This window comes from Pelodiscus sinensis, chromosome 5 (genome assembly GCF_052426305.1).
Source record: "Pelodiscus sinensis isolate ZL-2025 chromosome 5, ASM5242630v1, whole genome shotgun sequence".
Taxonomy (NCBI): domain Eukaryota; kingdom Metazoa; phylum Chordata; order Testudines; family Trionychidae; genus Pelodiscus; species Pelodiscus sinensis.
Window position 1 is genome coordinate 58815384 of NC_143056.1, and position 14369 is coordinate 58829752.

Here is a 14369-nt window from a genome sequence, read left to right on the forward strand (position 1 = left end):
TTATCTTATGGTTTATGCATACTTCACATAAAGCCCATTTCCAAATGAATGAATATTCATGTGACATTTCCATGAAGTTAACATGCTTACTAACTGTAATATAAAAATTTGCAATTGTAATTGCTAATTTGCTATCATAAAAAATTATATATTAAATTGCATTTTGAAATCCTGTTGTATTTGAAGACAGTATATTTATTTTCAAAACTACTGACTTCTGATTTCTGTAGTGTGCAAGAGTACAAAATTGTCTCAGCATTTTATCATCCGACTTAAAACATATTTGCATACTGAACATCTTGATTAAAACTCAAGCAAACTAACCTTTAATAATGATGACCAGCATATCCAGTTTCATATCAGATATTACTGGCATAATCATGATAGGATTTTATTAAGGAAAAGCATTGGATTGTGGTAAAGTTATTAAGACTAAAAGTTAATCTCCTTGACTCATTTTTTTTTTTAATCATTTCCTTAGGCCTCCTATCTTTTTTTTCTTTTAACCCTTTGTTTTCAATTTAAGTATATTTATACTTCCTTAACTAATAAATGTCTCAGCATACTTCTCATCAGGCAGGGAGAGAATTTATCACAAAGGCAGAAAATATAGTTTGAAATGGAAACTTAGCAAGAAAAGTTGAGGAAAAAAATAAATCAATAAATTAAAAGAAAAAATATTTGTTAAGCTCATTTCAGGATATTGCAGTTAAGGAAGTGTATGCACTATGGCATCTAGTTACCTCAGGCAGGGTTACCAGTCTACTCAGAGGCATCACATCCATAATACAGTTGCTTTGGGGGCCCCACACTTCAGAGGCACATAGGGCCTGCGTGTGCAGGGGCTGATGGCTGTGCTAGTGGCTCTGCTCCATCCCACAGGGTCTGGGCGGCACAAAAGCTGGTGGCAGAATGAGTGGCCTAGCTCCACTCCACCCCACTCCCACTTCAGGGTGGACAGAACCTGGATGGCATGGAGGGATGGGAGTTGGGATAAGGGGTTAAATGGCAGGGGTGAAGCAGGGACAGGAAGAAGTGGGTTAGGGTTGGTGCCTTAGGGAAAGAGATAGAATGGGACAGGGTCTGGGGCAGAGAACGGGGGTGTCCTGGGCCCTGCATTCTCTTAGGGATGGCCCAGAGCTTACTCAATGGGGTAAAGCAGCATATATCTTGATTTTTAGGAAGGCTTCTGGCACAGTCCCACATGATACTCTCAGAAACAACCCGTGGAAATGTGGTCTAGATGATATTACTGAAAGGTAAGTACAAAACTGATAAAAAGGACATACTCAAAGGGCAGTTATTTATGGTTTGCTGTCAAACTGAAAAGACTGGGGTACCACAGAGCTCTATCCTCGCATTACTTAATAATGACTTAGATAATGTTAGTGAAGAGCTCTGAAATGTGTGGGTGACTCCAAACTGTAAGGGGTTGCAAGCACTGTGGAGGATAGGATTTTAAATGATCTAGACATATCTGGAGAGCAGGAAAGCCCAGTGAGGCTGTCAGAGAAGCATAGCCAGCAGAACTGAGGGAGAGGGAGGCAAGGAGCTGGGCCAGGGCTAGGGTGGGGAGGCAGGAGCAGGGGGACAAGAAATGACCTCTTCAAGCCAGCAAAATCCCTCATCCAGGACTGATCAGATCCCAAGAGTTGCAAACCAGGGAGGTCCAACCAGTACTCATAATTTAACTGTGGTCCATTTAATTGCATGAAAAATTTACTTTTTGTGAAAATGTAATGCTCAATGAACCCAAAATGTCACTTTTATTAATCATAAGCTTGTGCATTAAGAAAAGGTACTATTTTTATAGAATGTCACCATTTTCTCCACAGAAATTGACATATTTTAAGAAATTAAAAGAAAAGACCACACATTTTCAGTTTTTTTTAAAATTGTGTTGTGAACAATTCACACAGCCTTACAATATATGAAACAAAAACTACTTTATTGGTCTTGAAAAAACAAACAAACCTATTTTTAAATATCAAACTGTTTTAAACTGACAGTTGATCTGTATGAGAGCACATTCAGATACTCCAGAATCTATTCAATGATGGTGTTACATAGGTGTATTTTAAATAGTTGTTTTTCAATTCTACAGATACAATATTCTCTTAAAAAGTGGCTCTCCCATATTTCATTACCATAGGGAATTAATATGTATTTTGGGACCTCTAATGCACTGACAAATCCACCATTCTGGAACAATTTTTCACACATTGTCTTATATAATATTTTTTACTGGACCAACTTTAGTTGGTGAAAGAGACAAGCTGTGCACAGAACTCTTCTTCGGGTCTTACAGTAAGACCATATGTGCCCTTTGATTCTTTTCTCAGGAGGGGATCATCCTCCTATTATCCCTCTACATCTGACCTCTAAGTTCTCATACTCAAAGGAAACCTAGAACAACTCCTTTAATAGACAAGCCTGGGAGCTTAAATTGATAACTTGGCTAGACTGTAAAAAGCATGTATTGAATAGATACACTGGATTACCTACCCACTCACCCAGGCTTTCTCCCACCCTTCCTTCTTTCCCCTATGGCTGGAAAGGTGTTATCTGTCCATTTCAGAGTGAATGGTGCTTTGAAATGTGTTAACACTTTACACTACATTATTTCTTCCCCCTTGTGTTTAGCTGTATGTTTTCCAGACCAGAGAAGAGCTCTGTGTAAGCTCAAATGCTTGCCGCTCTCACCAACTGAAGCTCCTCCAAAACCAAGATATTCCCTCACCCACCTTGTTCTCTCTAATGTCCTGGGACCAATATGACTACAATAACACTGGGTATGATATATCTGTAGCAATTTTCACCAGAGACTCCAAAGAGCTTTGCAAGCTGTTTCTCTTCATTTTACTACTAGCATAACTGAGGCACAGAGATTTTAAGGGATTACACAAAGTCACAAAGCCATCATTTCTTGTCTCCTCCAGTCCTATGTTGAATCTCTGTGGCCTCACCAGCCCTTTTATACAAAAATCTATATCTCTATCATATGAAAATCTTGGCAAACAAGTCTCTTGGGGCTCATCTAGACTATGCTAAAGTGTCGAAAGAGCGGAGCTTTCGGAAGTGGAAGTAGTTTGGACATGGCTTTTTTTGCGAATCCCCCCTTTTTTCAAAAAGCCGCGTAAACCTCATTTTTTACCATGGAATTTGCATATCCTCTTTTGACACTTTAGCGTAGTCTAGATGAGCCCTTAGAGAATAGACATATTAGGCAGGTATGACATTAAGTAAAAGTTACCTTTGCAGAATCCATGGTCTTTTCTGGCTTTGCAGGACACATCTTCTCAGACTGAAGTGTTTGTCTTTCCAGGGGAAGAAACCTGCTTTTACCTGCTCACCTTCTTTTAAAAACAAGCTTATTGGAAAAGAACTCATCTCTTTTTCTCAAACAACTTTTTCCATCAGTTTGAAGAAATTAAGGTCTTATTCATGCTATGAATTTCCACATATTCCCCACACTCCACTTCTGGGACTGTCTTTTTGACACAACTCAACCACACAGCACTTAAATATCAGGCCAAGTTAAACATTCATGTCTTTAAACTAGCTTTTGTTTCCTAATCACTGGTTTCTTATACACAACAATATTTTTAATAACTCTCCATTCTTTCTGATTTCTTTCTTTTTTACATTGTGGAGCAAGATTAAAAGCCTCTTTCCATGACTACATTTGGTAGATTGGTCTGGGCTAACATTCAAAATAGCATTCAAAGAATTTAATTGAAAATTAGTTCTCAGTTCTGAAACATGAAAGATTGAAGATTTCCATATCACATACACAAAAAAGTTAAATTAATTAGTATGAAAGTTAACCTTCAGTGCTTCCTTTCCACTACTGCTCTACTCAGCTTCAAGTAATATGAGACATGCATATCCATAACATCACTCACCAACATAATATCTGTGGCTTTAACATTATTCATGGATGTAACATCTTTCATTTTTTCATTGTTGCTACTATTAGAGTGGTAGTCACAGTGAGGGAGTCTTTGGGAAAAAGTTATCATCAATAGTGATGTACAATACAATCATGCTAGTCATACTTCCTGATTTTTTCTAATACAGGTTGAACCACTCTAGTCTGGCACCCTTGGGACCGGAATGGTGCCAAACCAGAGGATTTGCTGAACCATGAGAAGTCAATATTGTCTAGCAGCATTATCAACACATCCACTGCTTACTGGGTTTTTAGAAGACATTTAGGGTTAAATTAGAGCTAAATAACAGCACAGAACACTGAGAACCAGGACTGATGGCTGTAAAAAATACTTTATGGGACCACAGGAAACATGGCTACACCCATGAAAAGTGGACATCTGGCTAGCTAAAATCATGCTGGACCACAAATGTTGTCGGACCAGAGTGCTAGACTTGAGAGGTTCAACCTGTACATATACATTTTCCAAAGAAACTCCTAAACAAAGTGGTGAGATTTTACTCATGATAATTGCTTTTTAAGAAGATAGTCTAGTAGTACAATAAAAAGAAAAAACTCACAAGTTTATAAAAACAGAAGAGGATATTCACAAATACATACATACAATTCAGTAGTTCCTTCCTTCTATACAATGATAACTTGTACAATTTTAAAATAGCATTAATTAATCAATGGATGAGATATGATCATTTCTGTAAATACATGAACATGAGGTATGAGTAAGAAAACCCATTATGGAAATTAGTCTAACATTCTAATCGCTTGTCATTTTGGAGCCAAATTTGAAACTCTGCAGGTATTGTTTGAAAGGATTTTATGACACTACTGGTATCTGCAACTGTAGAAAATAATTAACCAAACAGATTTTATCAACATTTGTACCAACCCCATCTTCTCCCCCCCCCTCCCCCACGCGAAACAAAAACGAAACAAAAAAAGTCTCACCTGGGGAATCACTTATTCAAATTTAAAGGCACAGAGTGTTGTATATCCTGAAAATAATCAGTTTATAGAATCACTGATAATATGAATTGCACACTGTAGTATCCTGTAGGTATTTCACAGTCAGAAAATCCTGATTCAACAAACATATTATTTGACCAAAGCTTAGTAGCCCCTTACTACATCCTTACAACTAAATATATGGATTTTGGCCAAAATCTCTAATGCAGTATTGCCGGTATGTCAATGTTACTTTAGTAGTCTATGCATATAGAAAAACATCATGAGTTTTAAATGTATTGATCTCTGCAGTCTCTTTGGGAAACTTTTAAAATACCTAACTTTTATTTAACCACCTACAGTGCTTTGGTCACTGCTTATTCCAACGATACAAAGTTTTATTTAATCATTTTGTGTTTAGCTTTTAAGAATTAATATGAATCTGTCACACATCCCTCTCAGAAGTTCTCCTTGTATCTGCATTCATTCAACCCTTGATCATATAACACAATCCAAACCTTTAATCAATACCCAAGGCTGCACTGCAGTATTAGACCACTTAGCTCTCACTAAGGGATACACAGTTTCCTCAGATTCTGGGCACTTCAACTCAAACACCAGTCGGCCTAGCTAATGAAGTTAGAACAGTTTTATCCATAAACTCTCTCAAGTATCCCACCAAAGGCACTTGGGAATGTTTAAATAAGAAGTTAAAAATAATTACCTGATATCTGTAACATTTCATAGTATTTACAAGACATATGTTCGAGAAATGCGTAATTAAGTGGGCAGTGAAGAAAACTACATTACTAATATTCAAAAAACCTAGTAGATTTGTTCTTGCCACTTAAAAAAACCCAAACTCTGTGATGAAGAGAAGACGGTTACACAACCCCATTTTAGGGATCTTAACCCAGACTTGCTGTTTTTCAGGGGCCAAGAAGCACTTTGTCATCTGTATGAACGACTCAGAGGGAGTACATGGCCTTTCTTATGCCTTAGCTTTATTTATAGTTTCATAAAAAGGACTCAGACAAACCACGCAATACCTTTGTCTGGTCACGCCAATTGGTTCATGAAAGCATCTCTCATTTAACCTCACTACCAAGAGTAGTTCCAATGGGACTATTCATGGCAGTAAAATTAAGCACATGCTTATGGGCTGGTCTAAACGGCCATTTTTACTGTTCTATAACTTTCTCAGGAGTGTGAAAAAACACTCATCCCAAGCTCAGCAAGTTACAGTCCTGTAAAGCGCCACTGTAAACAGGGTTCCAATGCTGGGAGCTGCATTCTCGGGGCTGTTAGCTACTCCCCTCATGGAGGTGGTTTTCCTAGGATGCTGGGAAAGCTCTTTCCTAGGGTTGGTGTTATGAAGTGCTGCCACACCTGTTCTTTAAACTTGCAATTGTAGACAAAGCAATAAGTGGTTGCAAAATCAGGGCCTTATTGCTGTCTGTTCAAATTATCTTTGGGGGTTACTTGTAACAACAAGTACAAATAGTACAGTGAGATTTCAAATGGAAAAGTGATTTTCATGTTGGTGCCCCCCTTGTCACCTCTGTTTTACCACAGTAATAACCACAACTATTTCAACTCTTTTAATGCTATTTCAACGTAGATGATCCACACAAAGTCAAGCCTTTTTTGAGATATTAAGTGACCCATTCACTCTCACTCAAATTTTATCCATATCCTTTACCATGCAAACAAAGAACAAATAATTGAATAATTCTTACCAATTCTGTAGTGTTTTACAAATATTGCTTTACACACATACAAGGAGTTTTTTATTTCATAGAGACGGAAACGGAAGCAGAAAGACTATGTGATTTGTTCAACACAGAGGAAATCAGTCCCATAGATGAAACCAGAATTCAGGATTTCATGACTTCTAGTCCTATGCTGAGACCACATTATCTCAAACAGACACTATAAACTATTTGTAATTGACAAAACAATGTGTCACTTGAAATCATCTGCAATCTTTGACTGAATTACAAAGTGAAGTAGCTTGCATTTTATTAATGCACAATTGAATTTTAAGGAGAAACCAAAGCAAAAACAAAAAAAAAGTTATTTGCTAGCTGTTCAAAGAATATACAGCAGCAGCATTTAAGGGTATTTTTTAGGTTTACAACATTACGTGTATGCTAACATGCAACTAAAAGCAAATACATTATTTCTGCATTTTACATGGTTTAACTTTTTCAAATAAGATTAAACATATGTCACTACTTTAAAAAATAAAGGGAAAGTCTGTCTACTGAATCACCTCAAATGTTTTGACCAACTGTACTAGATTCCTTAACACAAACTGATTTTGTTTTTGTATACTACATATAAGTAGAAGTTCATACAATCATTTTTTGTTTCCTATTTTCCCTCATATTTTGTTGCTACTGACACTAATCCAATAAATCTCCTTCTCTTTAGCAGCCTCGCTAAGTAGTACAATCTCCAGTAATTTCACAGCAATGTTCTGCATAGGTTTCTGCATATATGTGTAAAGTCACTGCCCTCTTCTGGACAGAGTACATCAGATTTGCACATATATATAGGATTCATTCTCTCTACTGAGCTACAATGATAGGTGAAGGCTTGTGGTTTTGACGTACATTCATTACTTACGTGCCTGATGCCGTGATGTGTATGGCTAATAAGACAACTCTGACATCTTTATATATCTTATGTATGTGGTCACAGAAAGCTGTAAAGCAGACAAGTTGCTTAGCTTTTCCAGGGACAAATGCAAAATTGTAAAGTTGAAGAGGAAGGAATGATAAAAAGAAATACATAATTAGGCGCTTGGGAGGATAAAAAAGGAGTAAAAAATTAGATGGAGAAAACAAAAAGTTCAGAACAGAATAAGGCTTCTCCTCTTTCTTATTTACCCCTCCCAGTTTCCCTAATCCTCTCCCACTGGTTGCTTTGGGCCCTCCCTTTGATCTTTTAATTACTATAGGAGATTGAAAATAAATCTCTGAATTAATACTATCCTTTCTATTTTGTCAGCTGTAATATTGAGAAGTGTACAGTTTTCTATCAAAAAAGTGAACATTTAAGCACCAAACTAATAAATCATCTTTAAATCTAAAAGAATCTGTCAAATCTTAAAAAAAACCCAAACCAGTCAAGCATAATATTGGAGAAGTCACACTAGAAAGAAGATTAAATGTTACCCAGTCACCACTGAGATCTAAAGATAAAGGCCAATCTGAAATATTTAATTCTTTGGGACCGAATTTGCCTCCCTAAATTGACTGTATTATGAATCTCTATTTAAGGTACACTATACAAATTTTCCAAAATTACTATCTAACAAGTGAAAGGAAGAGCTTTAAAAAATCCTTTCTGCAGTCACCTACTTAGAGCTTATGACCATTCTTCTTTTACTTTTTAAAAGTACTTTTTACTTTAGATTCCATTTAGAATGAAAAACTGTGTTGCATTTGAGAAATATCAGAAAACTTTTAAAATATAATTTCACTGAGTCAGTGACTGAATCCATTGTTGGCTTCTATAGATCAACATAAACCACAAATAAAGGCTCCAGTTAGCACCTACTTTTTTTTTAAAAAATGTGTTTTTCTTTTGAAATTTTCACTACAATAATTATTAAAAATGGCAGGAAAAAACAGAGCGTTTTACATGTCAACCATTACACTTCACACAGTAAACATTAAGTGTCACTGTTTTGGTTCTTATTCTAACTGCACATATGATCTGACCTTGAAGTTGCCTTATTCCCTGAATCTCCCCAGCTTATACCATAACAGGGAACAGGCCAGATTACCATCTATCAGTATTCCTGTCCAATATTTTATTTTGTTTTCATTTGCTAACTTCAGTATAATGTTCATATTCAATGCAAAAGCTGCACAGCACATATGCATCCGTGTTAGGTCTTTTCAATGGAAATAGGACAAAGGGAAGCTGAAGGTGGAAAGCTAGCAGTATCAGCTTTGGCCATACAGTATATTAGTGCTTCTACTTTATTGGTGGGTCATGCATTTATTTAATTATTATTTGTATTATTGCAGTGCCTATGAGCCCCAGTCACAGTCCAGGACTTCATTGTGCTAGACACTGTACATACATACAATAAAAAGACAGGCCCTGTCTAGGGTTGCCAACTGTCTAATCACACAAACTCAAACTCTCTTGCACACCCCTGCCCTGGATCCCTGCCTTTACCCCACCCCATCCATAAGGACCTGCTCTGCTCACTCCATCCCCCCTTCCTCCGTTACTCCCTCTCTCCCAGACCCACTCATATTCATCTGTCTGGGACCCGGGGCGAGGGTGCAGGAAGGGGTGCGGGTTCTGGGCTCGGGCCAACGGGTTTAGAGTGTGTGAGAGGGATGCATGCTGAGACAGAGGCAGGGTGTTGTGGTGCAGAAGGGGATGTAGTGTGCAGAGACTGAGAGGAAATTTGGGTATAGAAGGAGTCTTGTACTGAGGCAGGGGGTTGAGGTGCAGGAGGGACTGGGGCTTCTGGGAGGGGGCTCATCATGGCTAGGGCTGGAGGTTGGAGCACAGAAAGAGATGTGGGTTCTGGGAGGGAATTTGGGTGAGTGGGGGCTCAGGGCTGGACAAGGAAGCAGCATGTAGAAGAGATTGTTGGCTCTGGTAGGGGGCTCAGGGCTGTGGCAGAGGGTTGGAGTATGTGTGGGAGTGATGGGTGCTGGCTGTAGGAGGGGGCTCAGGACTGGAAGGGGGGGTTGAGATGTGAGTTGAGGGAGAGGGGCAGGTGCTGTAGCAGGGTGGCGCTCACTTTGGGCAGCTCCCAGAGAGTGGCGCAGTAGGACTGTGGCAGGCTCCCTGCGGCTCTAGCCCCACGCTTCTCCCAGAAGCAGCCAGCACATCTTTGCAGCCCCTGGGGAGAGGGGCGGGCATACAACTCAGTGAGCTGGCTCTCCCAGAGGTACCACCTCCCCAGTACCCATTGGCTGCACCCATTCCTGGCCAGTGGGAGCTGTAGAGTAGTCTCAGTACACCTGCAACCTAAGTCTCACAGTAAAAAAGAATTTTAAGAGCATTTGGAAGAAGATAATGAGTTAGTTTTGGAGACATTTACAAGGAGCTTCTCCAAAGCATGAAGGGCAGGATCGGAGAAAGAAGGAAGGACTGAAGAGCTGCTGAAGGGAGTTAAAGGAAAAAGCTCTGGTTTACACACCAGAGCTTTGTGCTCTAAAAGGACTGAGGAGTTATGGGTCATATTCAGGCTGCTTTTATTTGGGGATTTTATACAATTTCAATAAAGCTTGATTTGTGTACCTTGTCTAAGAACGTGATACAAGGGGAAATGTATATCCAGCAGAGTTAAAGATGTATTCTAATTGTCCTGAAATATATTAGGAAACCAAAAAAAAAAAAAAAAAACCTCCCCAACTCCATCCGTCCTGAGTTTTTAAGTACCAGACACACAGACCATTCCCCTATGGTTTGTCACCTCTGAAGGTGTGAAACTGCCTTCCCCCCTCTTTCTCAGTTCACTACGTCACCCAACTCCACATAGTTTGCACAACAAATACCTGCTGGGGTGAAACATAAAAGAAAGAATTAGTTAACAGAAAACCCACAGAATCAAAGATGAAATAGTGAGGGACAGCAAACATATACTTGTTACACAGTAAATAAACATAAAGATGAGCCATGGCTTTACACTTCAATATTAGATAAATTCACTGTTCTAAGGTTATGGCTCTACTACAGCGTCAACCTCTCTGGTTGGGGTAATCTGGTCCAGCAACATCTGTGGTCCAGCAGAGCCCAGTGGTCAAGGCCAGCAGTGGGGTTGGTGACATGAGGGAAGACCAGCCAGGAGGCTGGCAGTCCCTTGGGAGGGGCTGGAATTGACCATCTCTGGTCTGGAAAGTCCCTCATTCAAGACCAATTGGGTCCTGAGGGTGCTAGACCAGGAAGGTCCAACCTGTAGCTCTTTTGTCATTATGTTGCTCATGGATGTAAAAAACTTCATAGCTGAATGATACAAGTTTACCAACAGAGGTGCTGGTGTTGACAGCACTATGTTGGTGTGAGGTGCTCTCCTGCAGACATAGCTACCACTGTTCAAGAGGGTCGGTTTAATTATCTCGTTAGGAGAGCTCTGTCCAGTCAACATAGAGTAGCTAGATGGGAAATCTTACAGCAGTGCAGCAGCATCCATGGAGCTGTGCTTCTGTGACCTCTCTAGTACAGATAGGACCTAATACAAGTTACCTGTTGCCTTTGAACAGTTCTCCAGCATGCCCCTTGTTTAGTGGGATCCAGCATTTAAAGGCTATTCCTCAGGCTATGCCTACAGCATGTACCTTTGATGGATAAGGCTGTGACAATTGTCAAAAAACAAACAAAAACGCTTTTAAAAGGTTCTATATAAAAGACACAATCAGAAACTAAATTAAGAAACTCCAAAAGAGACCATCAAATCTCATCCCACATTATCAGAACAGTTTTATTATGATAACTTTTCTCCATTTAAGTTACTGACGGACACAATATTGAATGTCAAGTTGGTTTTGCTATTTTACAAATTACATTCATATCCCAGACAAACTCTTTGTTAAATTGGAATTAAGGTGAAGAATACACATCACCTTAAGGCCATATGTATACATACAGCATTGCAGCTGTACCAGTACAACTGCATTGCTGCAGTACATGCAGTGAAGATGCTCCATGCTGACAGAAGACAGCTCTCCTGTCAGCATAAAAAAATATCCTGCTTCTGTGAATGGCATAAGCTTATATCAGCAGAAGAGCACTGTGCACATGAACACTTACATCAGTATAAACTAAAAAACAGTAAATGGCCTGGTAGCATCTTAAAGACTACCAAAACATGTAGAGGACCGGAGCGAAGAAGTGGGCTGTGCCCACAAAAGCTCATGATACCATCTACATGTTTGGTTAGTTTATAAAGTGCTACCAGGCCATTTGTTGTTTTTTGAGTTTATCCTGTACAGACTAACTCCGCAACCCCGTGAAGCACTTAAATCAGTGTAATTTATGTCACAGAGGGGGTGGATTTCTCAGACCCTTGAGCCACATAAGTTGTGCCAACAGAGGCTGTGTCTATGCTACAGACTAATATAGAAAGCCATGATGACAACACTGTATATAAAGCCAAACTTAAAAGTAATCCAAGCATGTTAAAGTATGGAAACACACAGTAAATGCACTCAAAAGATCTTAGTCATGCCTGGTGGTTACACAGTGCAAGAACCATTCAGTTATGATAGATGGATTAGTACTCCTGACACCAGAAAGGATCAGATTGATTTTTAAAAGACATTCAAATTTGTCATGTTTTTCCTCATGGCAATGTGTAATTTTTTTTTCTGATGCTATGTGTAATAAGAAATTTTTATTATTATTTTATGCAATATACTAAAAAGTTCCTTTCCATGTCCCTGTTACCTTTGCCATATTTTATAAATGCAGTCCTGCCAAAATAAATGAAAATGACAGTAAAGGTACTCTGATATGACAGTGATGGGCAATCATATTAAAACCTGAATGAATATTGTTAGCTTTCCCAAACTCAGGAAGAGAAAGCCTCACACCAGGACACAGGTTATAGCCCTCAGCTCACTCTCTGCAAACAAGACCACAACAAGGAATGGACCCTGTGAACATAGCTCAAATCTGCAGCTCATTTTCAGACTATTGACATGGGAGAATGGGGAAGTGAATTCCCACATTCAGGTTGCCTTAACAAAAAATCTCTGACAGCAATACCCTTTCCTGTAAGTCAATATGGCTCCAGCCAGAGTACCTCTTTGGAATGGAACTGCAGCAATATCCCAAAAAGGAGATAAGTCACAAACAATTTATGGCCTGATTTTTCCTAAATGCTGACTTACAAAAGTCTGCAAGGCACTGCAGCTCAGCACCTCTGAAAATCATGTCTTGAAGTTTATGGGTCAACGCCCAGCTCCCAACAGTATATATAAAATAATAGGGTCTAAATTTGCTGTTACCAATCAAGAGAGAAAGATTGGAGTCATTGTGGATAGTTGTCTGAAAACATCCACTCAATGTGCAGCGACAGTCAAAAAAGCAAACAATGTTGGGAATCCTATAGAAAGGGATAGATAATCTGACAGAAAATATCATATTTCCTCTATATAAATCTATGGTGTGCCCACATCTTGAATACTGCATGCAGATGTGGTTGCCCAATCTAAAAAAAGATATATTGGAATTGGAAAAGGTTCAGAAAAGAGCAAGAAAATGATTAGGAGCATAGAATGGCTTTTCTATGAGGCAAGATTAATAAGATTGCAAGTTTTCAACATGGAAAAGAGATCAGTAAGGGGGGATAGGATAGAGTTCTATAAAATCACGACTGGTGTACAGAAAGTAGATAAGGTAGTGCTATTTACTCCTTCTCATAACACAAGAACTAAGGGTCCCCAAATGAAATTAATAGATGGTAGTTTTAAAACCAATAAAAGGAAGTATTTCTTCATTCAACATATAGTCAACCTGTGGAACTCCTTTCAAGATGATGTTGTGAAGGCCAAGACCATAACAGGTTAAAAAAGACCTAGATAAATTCATAGAGGATAGGTCCATCAATGGCTATTAGCCATGATAGACAGGAATGATGTCACTAGCCTCCCTTTGTCAGAAGCTGAGAATGAGCGACAAGGTATGGATCGCTTGATGGTTGCCTAAAAGTCTCAGAGGGGTAGCCATGTTAGTCTGTAACTTTAAAAACAGCTTTTAAAAAAACAAGTAGTCCTGTAGCTCCTTAAAGACTAACAAAAATGTATGCATAATATCATGAGTTTTCGTGGGTAAAACCCACTTCTTCAGATGAGATGATCTTGGCCTCTACTGCTAATTCCCTCTGGGGCATCTGACACTGACCACTGGAGTAGATGGTGCTTTGGGGCTGTTAATATTTTCACCTGTATCTATCTATAAATTGAGCAGACACATTACAGAGTATAGGTGTCATATGCTCAGCAAGAATCTCCACTTAAGAAGCAAATCTCTACATCATGAACCATGTTCAGCTTCCAAATATATTCCAGCTTGTGAAAAATTTCTATTTTTGAAAACTTCTTTGGCCCTCTTAATTGTATTGGAAACCCTATGCATGTTATTTCCAAACAGCTATTAGCTGCCATGAAACCAACATGAACATCAATTTCAGTCAGCAACTACAGAAACTCACAGTGTCTGCAGTTCACCACACAGACTGCTCAGAGGCTAAGAGTTCCACAGCTTTCATACTGCCAGGCCAGCGTAGAAATCCACAGCAGAGTGAGTCAGTTCACTTAGCCAGCTATGTTGCTATAGATATATGTCAATTACCATTCATGTATTGGATTAAGGCAATAATTCAAAACCTACTGGCATCAATAGTTTAGCCAAACCAACTAAGGTTCAATGCCTAAAGACTTGACATAAGTAACTAACCCATAAATGAACTTATATCCCAAGATAACTTTATAAG

General features: G+C 38.9%; 1 protein-coding gene and 1 long non-coding RNA gene across 4 annotated transcripts in view; one reads left to right on the top strand and one right to left on the bottom strand.

Annotated features, from left to right (window-relative positions):
* Positions 1-1575, top strand: part of LOC112547388 (uncharacterized) — a 42574-nt gene extending 40999 nt beyond the window's left edge. The window contains exon 3 of the long non-coding RNA XR_012903422.2: positions 1182-1575. This is a non-coding gene — a long non-coding RNA (uncharacterized LOC112547388). The remainder of the gene's footprint in view (positions 1-1181) is intronic.
* FMN1 (formin 1) overlaps positions 1-14369 on the bottom strand; it is a 372953-nt gene that overhangs the window by 281917 nt on the left and 76667 nt on the right. The gene's annotated exons all lie outside the window — the stretch shown is intronic.